We start from the raw sequence: 12,720 nt of genomic DNA on the forward strand, positions 1-12,720 counted from the left end.
CAGACGTATTTTCAGTGTTCCAGAAAATGACATACTGTATAGTTCCCAATAGAAGCGCATAACACTTTTTCAAAGATGTGGAGAAAGAACGAACAAGTGGATGAAATATGATATTTTGCAGTGGGTGCGAAAATGCAGAAACAACAGTCAATTGATTTTTTTTACATGTTTTCCTAATCTTACATACAATACCCTTGTTGTGCTACATATATTATTTGCAGTTATCACACTCACACAGTCATTTAATTCTTAACACCATCTTTCAAGACGCCACAGTAAATCTAGAAATGCGCATACGCGGTTTGCAGAACTACTTCCGTGTCAACAAAGGCACATGTTCAGTAATTACCACATTTTACAGAATGTTTTAACCTGCACTCACATGTTCCCAATAAACATGCACCCCGAGGCTTGCACTCGCGCACTATTGGGAACTATCCAGGATCTAATTATTCCTTTACTTTTTATTCATAGAGACATTTTCACCCTCTGATCTTGTAGAAGCTGTAAATGCCTCTGATAGTTTCAGTTCTTCTGGCCAGCAGTCAACACTTATCTATGAGCTTATCTGCTCCTTCTAAGCTCCTGGATGATTTTTTTATTTTTTTTTATTTTGCAGACAAAAACAGACTTTTACATATTTCTGTGGGCCCGGGAAGGTAAAAAAAAACGAATTTCTTAGTGAACAAAATTGCTTTGATGCCTGGGAGGTACAATACTTCTACTTTGGCTTGAATCACATTTAAATATTTCAGTAGCACTCCAGCACAAGAATATTTAGGTTTACTACCAATGTGACTCAACAGCACCCACAATATTGGCATAACAGCCTTTTTACAGTGATGCAAAAATCTGAGAAATCCCCTCCCCCCAACACACATAACCCTAACCCTAACCACAGAAAAATAATACATTTTATTCTATCATTCTATCAGATGTGGACAGTTGTTATTAATACAAAAAAGTAGCATCTGTACAGTAAATATCTCAACAGCAACTTACATATTTTTTTTTGGGGGGGGGTGGGGGTTATTGACGGGCTTTTAACACTTTCAGGTGTCAGGTTGTGATATTCTATCAAAATATAAAAGGCAAATGGAGCAGCGGTAACAAGGACAAACAGTGAATTGTGCACCATGTATGTCGAACCTTAAGCAAATCAATCTGTTATGACACTGCTGCAGAGCTTGATGACAACCACTTCTTTTGAAAACAGGTGTTTTGAACAGAGAGATGTGTCACACAGGGGAAACCCTGCACGAGGCGGCGAGAATAAAAAAAAAAAACAGCACTAGTGATGCACAGGCGAGGACTTGTCAAGTTTTAAAGACTATCTGTCCGTATTGATTGGAATGACTGGTGACACTCGGTGATCCTAGGAGTCAGCAGATGCTGCTGACTGACTGTGACACCCGTCAGAGCCTGTTACACGTTTGCCTTACATTTCAGTTTCACCTTTTCACTACAAGAGAGAAAAATGGAACACCAAAAATGGTACGATGAGATGCAATATGCAAGCTGTATACAGTATCTACTGCAATTATACCCCAAAACATTTCAATTCGTCACACGTTTTTTTCATATATTACACCATTTCATAATGGTCTTGAATGTAGACAATTCTTAGCAAGCCGAAACAGTGATGCCACGGGGGGGAAAAAAAAAAGTATTCAGTTTTGTTTCACCTTCATGCCACGGTGAGTACAGCTTTGATAAAACTGTGAAACAATAATGGAACTCTGATTTAAAAGTGATGCTCACAGTGATAGATTATCTGGTGTAAAGCAGGCAAAATATATGGCCCCTGAATAAGCTGCAGAGGGCAAATGAATTAATGTGGAAGATAACCCAGTCCGAGCTCCCTTGCCCTGAACCAAAGTCTAACTCAGTAAATGGTTCCAAAGAAAGCATAACTGAATTCGGTAATGAATCGTAGGCATAATTCTTAGAAACAGCATTCATAAAAAGTGTTTGCAGGTTTGTTTGAGGACATATCGATGTTTTACTCATTCTACCTTTCACCTCTCTTCAACAAGCATGTCATTTTTATTTTTTTTTCCCAGTCTTGACACCTAAATTGCATTGTACCGCTTGATAGCAACTGACATGCCTTTTGCTGTGCTTCTTCAGCCGAGCTGCCGGTGGAGTTCACAGCGAGTCACCACAATATCAGTCAGCCACTGCCATGGAGGGGCAACTCCTTTTGTGCCCCCCCCCCCCAGAAAATCAAATAATAAAGTCTTCAATAAGATGAACTCCCTTCAGATTGACGAGAGACACTTTTGTTGGACATGTATATTTATTTAACTTTAGGACGAAAAGCTCCAGTGCGTGTGTGATCACTGACTTCACACAAATGGATTTAAAATGGATTAGATGAAGCCACAGTCAAGCATTCTGAGTAGAATCTATGATTTATTCACCCTTGTGAGGAAATAGGAAGCTGCCTTATTTATTTATTTATTTATTTTTCTGCCACTGTGTTAGACAATGAGACAAATGGTTGCATTAAAAGATAAAAGAAAGTGAACAAGAACTGAATATAAACGGGGACATGAGCACAGCTCCAGAGATATGAACCATAATTCTTTTCATGACGCAAGCACTGACCTGCGATACTATTCTTTACCGTGCATTCCTTCTCTCTCTCTCTCTCTCTCTCTCTCTCTCTCTCTTTTCTCACACGCTGATGTGGCATCTGGGTTTTGTTCTCTGCGGGCACCAGGACCACCACACTGCACAGGGAGGGAACCAAAACTGCAGAAAGCTATGCTACTTCAAGTTTCTTCACTTCTCCTCATTTCTTAACACACGACTTTCTCCACTTTGCATTGCCTCGGAAAGTCAGTGAATAGGTGTGTTTGTCTCTGCGTTTTTCGGTCTTTCCCAATGAGCCTTCCTCTCCTGACATATCTAAGAAGAGATTACGGTGAAAGAACAGCCAAAGACATGGTTATGGACGGTTTCTTTTGCTTTTAACTGAGCCGCACATCATACTGCTGGTCTGGCCTCATTTTTCCTTCCTGCTGTTCCTCCCTCTGTCTCTCTCACTCGCTCTCTATTTGGTTTCATTACGCAGTACCACATTAAACAAATGGCTATGCTCCCTGTGCCTTGAATATGGCTTTATTGATCTGGACAGTAGGTTTGCGCTTTGTGTTGTGCCGTCACCTTGAGTCATGCCTGGAGAGCAGCCAGACTACTTGTAGCCAATTTGAGTCACACTAACAGCGTGCAGCGCTCGCCTAATAGGATTGTCACAGTCCGAGTATAAGGTTCATCTCAACACTGTACTATTCCAAACTGCTGATTACTCTCAAAAAAAGACCCGAGTAAAGCCCCGGCTCCCTCACTTATCAGAGGAAAAGCAACACAGCAGCTTGAGTAAAGAGCACTCACTACTCAACTCATTTGCCTGCCTTCCCCCACATGAGTGTCGACCATATGAGTCAATGAAAAATTTAGCTCCCTGGAAGTAGGGTACATAAAATCTGAATATTTCTTTCAGTCTGGCACATGCATGCATGGACACATTCGCTCATGCACCAACTGGTGATAACCAGTTATCTCCAGAACAGAAGCAGGGCACAGAGGATGACTTTTATGGCATCTTACTGGTGACATGCCTATACCTAACAAAAACCTTGCCTATTATTGAAGGCATGCCAACACAGAGGGCAGACAAAGACCGCATAATAAAAGTACACCCTTTGCAGATAAGACGAGGATTTGCCAAATTGAAACATAAAATTTAATATCACACATTTGCTGCTATCTGATTTTTTTGGCCAGCAGAGCTGGTCGACACGTCCAACAGTGGAGCAAATATGGAGGCAGAAAGCAGAATCAGAATATCCATACAGCCTTGCCTTTCCTTTTCTTTGCAGTGCAAACCTCAAACCTATTTGCTTCACAATGTGTTATTATAAATTCCATTGCTGATCAAGATAAAAAAAAATCTTCATTGACCTTGGGCTCCCTGGCATCTCTTCACATTAAAAGACCTTCATTTTTATGTGGTCATTGTAAAACAAAGCACTAAATTTCACAGTTTTCATGTACAAACACAAGAGCCAGAGTGCACAGTCCACCGACTTAAAATACAGCATCCTGTGACATTTTTGCTGAGTGGGCTTACTATTTTTAAGAAGTGCTCTGCCCCATATTTATATACTGTCAACTGAGTCTGTACCTGGGAGCTGCCCCCCCAACAGCCAAAGTCTACTTTTGGTCACACGTCTACAGAAACAGTATTTTCCCAAACCCTACAATATTTGTGTATCGAATGACAGGACTGTTATTTTATTTTCTTACTTTTTCGATTTTCTAATCTTAAAGTGAAAAATGACCCTGTCCCTCCAACAGATTACACTTTTTATATGTGGCGAGAAAATCTGATCCCACAACCCTACTTATACAGAGGCTAGACTAGACACGTCAGATTTAATGGCACCTCACAACCTAATGCATGTAAATCTGATTTACATGCTAAACGATGGGTAGTGAGAAGTGGAATTGTTGCCGTGCGCATTATCACATTGTCAGTGTGAAGCATGATATCACACATAAAGAATATTGCCGTTATTTCCATGTAATGTAGACTAAATGAACTGCAGTCACACATAGCTGACATATTTGCCGGTCAATTTCATTCAGGACCAATATATTTACAGATCACCCATAACATTAAAACCACCAACACATGAGGTGAATAACACTCAGGCGTATCTATCATGACACTGCTGATCGGGCCCTCAAAGTCGACGTGTCACAAGCATAAAAAATGAGCACGTGTCAAGATTTAAGCAACTTTGACAAAAGCCAAATTGGGATGCTATATGATTGGGTCAGAGCATCTCCAAACTGAAGCACTTGTGGGGTGTATTACGTCCACAGTAGTCAGTGTCTATTAAGATTTTGGGTGGCTATGGTTTAAAATCAATAATGCACAATAGGTGCAAAGGCTGGTCAATGTGGCCCAATCCAACTGACCAGCAGCTCAAACTGCATCTGATATCTGATGCCTGAATACATGGTGCATCAATGTTTGCAAATTGTGGAGCATAACAAAAAGGGGAGTCGTGCAACATAATGACAATGCCAATCAACACTTTTGTCCATTTGGGTCAGTTCTACCTCTTGATCTGCCTTATTGTGATTTGATCAACTTCTTCAATCCTGATCAAAACTATAAAACACTGAATGATAATTAGGATTTAAACCTTTTAAATACCAGTTCAAAGACATAATGCTGATCTGTTTTGAATGGTCAGTTTTAGTTTGAATGTTGATTGAGGGTCAAATAACTTGTACGTAAGCATGTATTTTGAATATTTGATAAATCTGACACTGATTAAAACATACTACAGTGGAAACATGCAATTATTATTACTGCAGGTATTTTTACATCAATAAGAAATTACAAGCATTAGATGCATATGGGGAAAATAACTTGAGTGATAAACAATGAAAATGACATATTTCACAGATATTCTGAAAAAAATAAGATAACATACAATGCATTGTGTATATTGTGTATAATATTGCATAATGGCTATGAGATAAAACTCATCATGATATCTCAAATAATTCCAAGGTAGTAGATATAAAATCAAACAGTGTAATAATGATGCTTGAGAGTCAATATCTTTGTTTGTATAACTTAGCGATGACCATTTAACCGATCCTTCAGTCCCTCAACATGTGTTATTAAGTAAATAACTGTTTTTTCATTGCAAATAATGATAATAATATGATGATAATAATAATAATACTGTTCTAAATCCTTGGAGGGGATTCCTTTTTCCACATTACTGTTGTGGTGGAGCCACATTAGGTCACTCCAGGGAGCTGATGGGCTTAAGGGTCTTGCTCAAGGTCCCACAGTGGTGACCCGTCCACTGCACGGACTAGTGAACAGCATTCAAAGTCTGGTTCTTTAACCACTAGTACACCACTGCCCAAAATGCACTATATAAATTTGATGTATTATTCTTATTAATGTTATTATAACTTGGAATAGTCAAACAAATGTTTGAGGGTTAAACAGGGAGAATTTAGAGCAAAACTGTAGTTTGAAAGGTACTCTTTGAAATTATTGCTGACCTATGTTTTGTGAAACAGCCTCAACATGGGTGAATATCTCAGGTATAGAAAAACCATCTGTATTTTATAAAATAAATGATGCAATTGTAGAATTACCTACAAGAAATGGGTGACTGTGAACCGTGACACAGTGGTGAGTAGTATTTGCCCTTTTCAGCAATGAATGTCACTGTTTGTTTCTTTTCCCCAGGTCAAACATTTTCTATCTTCCAGTTCTGTTCATATAATTTTCCTCCCATAATTCAAAGACATTCAATAGAGGTGGTTTGGAGACTTTAAATTGCCTGTAACTGCAAATGCCAGTGTGTTTTCCTATTCATGGTAAGCCTGGAAAGCAATGTCCTACAGTGCAACTATTCCAACGCTGACCCTGAGAAGTCATTTTTCAACCCAGTCCAAAGCAACTAGCATGCTAGACTGAAAAGAAAAAAAACCCATCTGTGGCAACAGGAACCACTGAACTGTTACAACATTTTGAGGAATGAAACATGAACGTATTCATCTTGAAAGGGGTATAAAATACAATCAACAATCAACAGAAGTGTGAGTAGCAGCCTAAGAGTATCGAATCCTATCACAGCCCAGGCTGCCACTGCCAAGGCACCACTTTGAAGTTTGGGGAATTTCCTCCAAGTCATGGTGTTGGTGCCTTTATGGCAAAAATTCTCTTTCTACATAAGGGAAAACAGGGGCTATATACTATCAGAGCAAGAGAGGCTGTCCTTATCCTCAACCACTGGAGTACCAGAGACTTCTTTGACAGGGCGAGAAGCAATGCAGGCAAAAGCAAGGCACGTAGCCAAGGTCCTGAGGTACATTGCCTGTTCTACCGTTAAAGCAAACATATTCTGAAAAGGACTGTCTCAATGTCTCTCTCTATATCAGCACAACTCTCAAGGTTTCGATCACGTCAAAAAAAAACAACAAAAAAAAAACCCCACAAGGTCATTTGTGTAACCACACAATACCACTAATGCTGAAGATTGCTTTAAAAGAAACATGCATTAGGAACACTATTGCATAAACAACACACTTCCCAACATACTTGTAATTGTAACAGGAGAAAAGGGATAATGTGATCTTGCACGCCAGTGAAAAAGATCAGAAACATTTGCAACAAAGGACAACTGTTTGGCTTCAAATATTATACAGAGAAATATCTTCAAAGATTCAACTTCAATGGGAAGATATGAATCAACTTTTAGTGTTAAATCACATGAGGACACTGATGTAGTTGTTCTTTGCCAGATCAAGGTGTTTTTCCTAAACAGAAAGTATCTTTAGAACTAAACATCAGCAGACATTGAAGATTTGGAAGATAACAACTGCATTTAATCTTGAGACCAAAATGATAAAAGTCCCATAAGACGTTCGGTCACTGCCTGTGAAATTACCTCTGGAGTTACTCAAGAGTGGAACACCATGTAGTTTTTGTCCCAGATAAAATCTACACACCCTCTGAAATCAATGGCTGTTATTCTTAGCATACCTTTCATTCCCTCTTTTTCCAAAAGCCACTACGTCATGTAGTGAGCAAAATAATTTCCATAGTCTCTTCACCAGCGCAGAGTCGTCACAGCAGTGGTTCCGGCAAGGTTGTGCTCTCCCAACACATATAATTGGCTGTGTTTGCAGGGGGGAAAACAAGTGAAGTCTTTCCTCAAAGCGGGCTGAAGATACTTGCTGCTGCAGTTTGGTAAAAAGAAGGAACTGGTGATGCCAGATAGCAGATGGCTGACGACACCGTCCTTGGGCCATTCGCAGGCCCACACTGGAGTCAACTCTGGCTAAAACTGCCGTGCAGACGGAGCTAGACATTCCAAACTAGTGAAAAACTGGTGAGATTCAGCCCAAATAAATCAAGTTTGCAGGCACACAATGACGTTTGCCAAGAATGTGGGAAGACTCTTGCCTTTCATCAAGACTGACTGACCAGGTTTTCTCATTTACAAACCAAAGCTCCTAAATCCAAATTCATCGGTCTGTGAAAGATTTATTTATATTTTTTTCCTTTTTGACTCAGTGATGATGGTGTAATTTATTGGCACTCTCTGTGACTATAACAAATACATGAGGAATCATATTTTGAATGTCAAAGCCCCTAAGAATTACAGGTAGACTTTGAGTACTGAATATGGGTCTTCCATGAAGACTGTTCGAATGCTAATAATGTTTTGAGCAATATTTGCCTTTTGTCAGTCATGTTTAAAAAAAAAAAACTATAGTGGTGATTATGAAACAAACTTGAAACAAGCTCTTTTTGAAGTCTGATGCATTCTCGACCAATCCATCCACCCCAACCTTCTGCCTGTACTGCATTTCCTATTGTTATAATGACAAACAATGACTGATAAGAAGATTTGTCATGTGAACCTAAACTTACATTGATTCGGGGAGCCGTTCTTCTTGGGAGGACAGGCCTTAAAGAGATGGTTCCATCCTTATCTACCATCTTAATGTGGCCATTGGTGATTCATTTAGAGCACGGTAGGTACTTGGCATTGCCCAGCAGCAGCCATTCGTAATCCCATTTGTGGACACTTCATGACATAAGTAGGAGCGAGAAGTCTAAATGATCATGACCTCAGGGCTCGGGCAGCCCACTCCAGAATCTCACTTACTAAACTCTGTTTAACTGGTGTTAAAATGACTATTTATTACTCCAACGTGCCCCTTTCCCTTACTAAATGTGTACTAGACCCGGTAAATTGTTCTAAGTAGAGGCTAGAAATAAATTCAAAGCAACACTTGACCATGGCACATAAATGAATAACCCTCATTTTGTATTTTTTCAACAGAAATTCTAAGCATTCACGGGGCTACGCTGCTGTTTTCAAGGAGTGTGAATGTGCATCAGTTCGCCTTTTACTGTATTTTCTGTAAAACTGGTGCAGAGAGCACAGCTGCTACTCTGCAGAATGTCGTGCAAAAATATTTCTTACATGAGCACTTTTATAGTTATTCAGGTTCACAGAGCAGAATCAGTGCACAGTAGTGCTCTACCGGAGCAATTCTTTTATGGCTTATTTCATTTTATACATCATACGATAAAACATTTCACTGTGTAATTGTTGCATTTTCTTTTTAATAAACTCACATGTTAAATATTTTAAACAAGAGAAAATAAAGTTTCTATATTTCTATGAGCAACGATGGAGAGGCAATGCAATAAAGACGGCAACACTTTTGCATGCGATCTCAATACCTGGGGGAATTGTCTGCTCCAGTCATACAGTGCCTTGCAGGAATGCTGACAGTTGTAGCTGCACCAACTCCCCCACCTGCCTACACTAATATATACATTGCACTCAAGGAGTTGGTGTTTGGGAGCAAAATCTACATTGCATGGTTTTCCCTGATGCAATTAAAGGCTGCTAAACCACAAGCAGTGGCTTAGTCCGTTCCATAACCATGAAGCGGAATATTAGATTTCCCAGCTTCCCTGGCTTGAGCATTGTGAAAGTGATAAGGACATGGGAAACTCCCTGCAGGAGACCTGGAATCACGCAGTGTATGCACCAAGTTTAGTTTAAGAACCAAGACCAGGGAGAATTACAATGTTACGAGTGATGTTAGAATTTAAATTTGATTATCAGAGAATTCAGTTTGTATTTGAACAAATTCCTACTCCTCTGCTTGCGCATTGGCTACTTTAGCAGCTGAGCGTTCATAATAGAAACTGTTGCCTTAGACTCACTGTGTGCTGAATCAAACTTACACAATACAGCAGTGCATTATAGTGGGTAAGTTATAATAGTAGTAGTAGTAGTAGTAGTAGTCTTTATTTTGAATTTGTACAATGCAATTAAAAAAAATAAAAATAAAGTAATATACTGTACATACAATTCGAAAAGGTGTAGGTTGAAGTAAAACTTGTGTTTCCTACCCCTTTATACATTTTCAGTCTTTTGTTTCTTTTACAGTTTTACAAATGATTCAATTTGCAATCAGAACTTACATAAGCATAGAATATTTCTACTTCTTTTAAGTCTCTACAGTTTATACAAATATACAAATTTTGTCGTCAGTTTCCACATTTACATTATTTATACATATATTATCTACATTACACACAATACATTTTATATAGTTTTCATTTTTTCAAAACACAAAATATCAACTTTTATCTGGATTCGCCTATCAAGTGGAACTCTCATATTTGTTGAGTATCATATTTTTGATTTGTTTCTTAAAAACCATTATGTTTTTTGACTCTTTAATTTCTTTCTTAAGTCCGTTCCACATATTAATTCCTTTCACTGAAATGATTCGTTCCATGAGTTTGGTTCTGAATCTGGGTTTTTTAAAGATGTCTGTTCCTTTCAGATTATACCGACTTTCTCTTTTTTCAAAGTTCTCTTGGATGTTTCCTGGTAATATTTTACTATTTGCTTTATACAAAATCTGATGAATGTTATAATCCACAATATCATAAAATTTTAACACCTTGCACTTGACAAAAAGAGGATTTGATGAATCTCGATATCTTTTATTGTTTACTATTCTCAGTGCTCTTTTTTGTAATATGAAAATTGGCTTGGTATATGTTTTAAATGTTGTCCCCCAAATTTCTACACAATATGTTAAGTATGGTATAATCATTGTATTATATAGGGTGAGTAATGCTGCGTGGTTTAGAATGTATTTTACTTTATGTAACACACCAATTGTTTTAGCTAATTTTCCTTTTGTGTAATTTATATGAGATTTCCAGTTTAGATCCTCGTCGATGATAACTCCCAAAAATGTTGCTTCCTTTACCCTTTGAATTTCCAGCCCATCTATTTTTATTGATACACTATTGTCAAGATTTTTCTTTTTATCGTTGAATATCATATAATTGGTTTTTTTTTAACATTTAGAGCCAATTTATTTTGGTCCAACCAATTTTTTATGTTTGAGAGTTCATTGTTTATTACTGTTGTTAACTCTTCTATATTATTTCCAGAATAATATAGAAGTATAATAATGAATTCATGGGGCATTGCTGATGTAGTAGCTTTTATTTTATTCATTTATTTATTTATTTTTATTTATTACAAAATGACTGATTTATTATAATTGGACACATTTGATGGTTGAATTTAATTTAATTCAAATTGAAAAATTTATTTCAGATATGTGGGAACCAAATGGTAAATAAATAATAAATGAACTTCACTTATACAGCGCCTTTCAACCGTGTGAGCAGCCCCAAAGCGCTTTACATCGTTACATCACATTCACCCATTCACACACACATTCACACACCAATGGAGGCTGTGGCCATGCAAGACGCTGATAAGGAAACTATTCAAAACAAATACAACAAAACAATATAAAAACACAACAAAGCAAAAACACATAACAGTAAACGAAGAAATAAATATTGACCCAACATATCCGAAAAGCAGTAGGACGAATTGAATAAAGATCGATAATGTTTTAATATTTCTCCAAATAAAATATGAGTCACATTCAACCAGGTCAATATTGGTGAGATTGATGTCAAACTCTCAGTAACTGAATGATCAGGGATAAATCACTCTAAAAAAGAATAATCTCAGAAAGGCCAACTATTTTATTCTCTAACAACAATGCTGGATTACCTGTATGTGTTTAATATATGACAAAAAAGTTGTCAACAACAACAAAAAGGTCATATTGAATAAACTGGATCAATAGATTATTATTAGTAGTATACCATTATGATAGTTGTGGTATATGTTGAAAGACTGTTTAAAGCTGTGTAATCTTCCTTTTAATGGTTCATCATGTATTGCAGTTCCAAACAAACGAACAGATTAGTGTGTAACACACTGGAACACGCAGCCCTCATTTAAGATATTTACGTACATGCAAATGAACTGAGTGGAAACTCCTGTTGACTGCTGTAATTGCTTGACAATTAAGAATATATTATATAGCATTTAAAAAAGAAACAAAGTTCCATGGTCCACACTATTTAAAGTTTTGTGGGTTTTTTTGTTGTTGTTTTTCATTATAGCAAATGAAAAGTAACAGATTTAAACAGGGCTTTTTTAAACACTTTTTTTTTTTACCCCAATACCACAATTACAAGGCAATAAATAAATAAAGAAGAGAAAAAAAAGCTAAAATAATAATAAAAAAATAATAATAAATAAAATATAAAATTAAATTGAATAGAATAGAAAAAATAAAAATGATCATAATAACTATATAAATAGATAAATAATAAAAAAATACAAATATAAAAAATATAATGGAAATAAATGAATAGATAAGCGAAGAGAGGGAGGGATTAGTCAGGGGGCAGAGTGTTCAATAAAGAAAAATAAGACAAAACAGGCTGCCATTTTCCAAAACGTCTGTCAGTACTGCCTCTGACACAATGTGTGATCTTTTGTATTTTTACAAAGGACATCTGTGAGCCATTGGCTACAAGACGGTACATTCTTGGATTTCCATAAGAGTAATATATAACGTCAGAGATGTGAATGTTATGACTCTCAACTGTTTTTTTGTAAACTGAGTCCAGTTTTCGGGAAGCCCAAATATTGCTACATGTGGGGAGACCGGTAGTTCAACTGACAGTATTTTGGATATTGTGATGAAGTTGTTCCCCTAGAATTGTTTCAGTGACACGCAGAAATA

The sequence above is a fragment of the Lipophrys pholis genome (genome assembly GCF_963383615.2).
Source record: "Lipophrys pholis genome assembly, chromosome: 2".
Lineage (NCBI taxonomy): Eukaryota > Metazoa > Chordata > Actinopteri > Blenniiformes > Blenniidae > Lipophrys > Lipophrys pholis.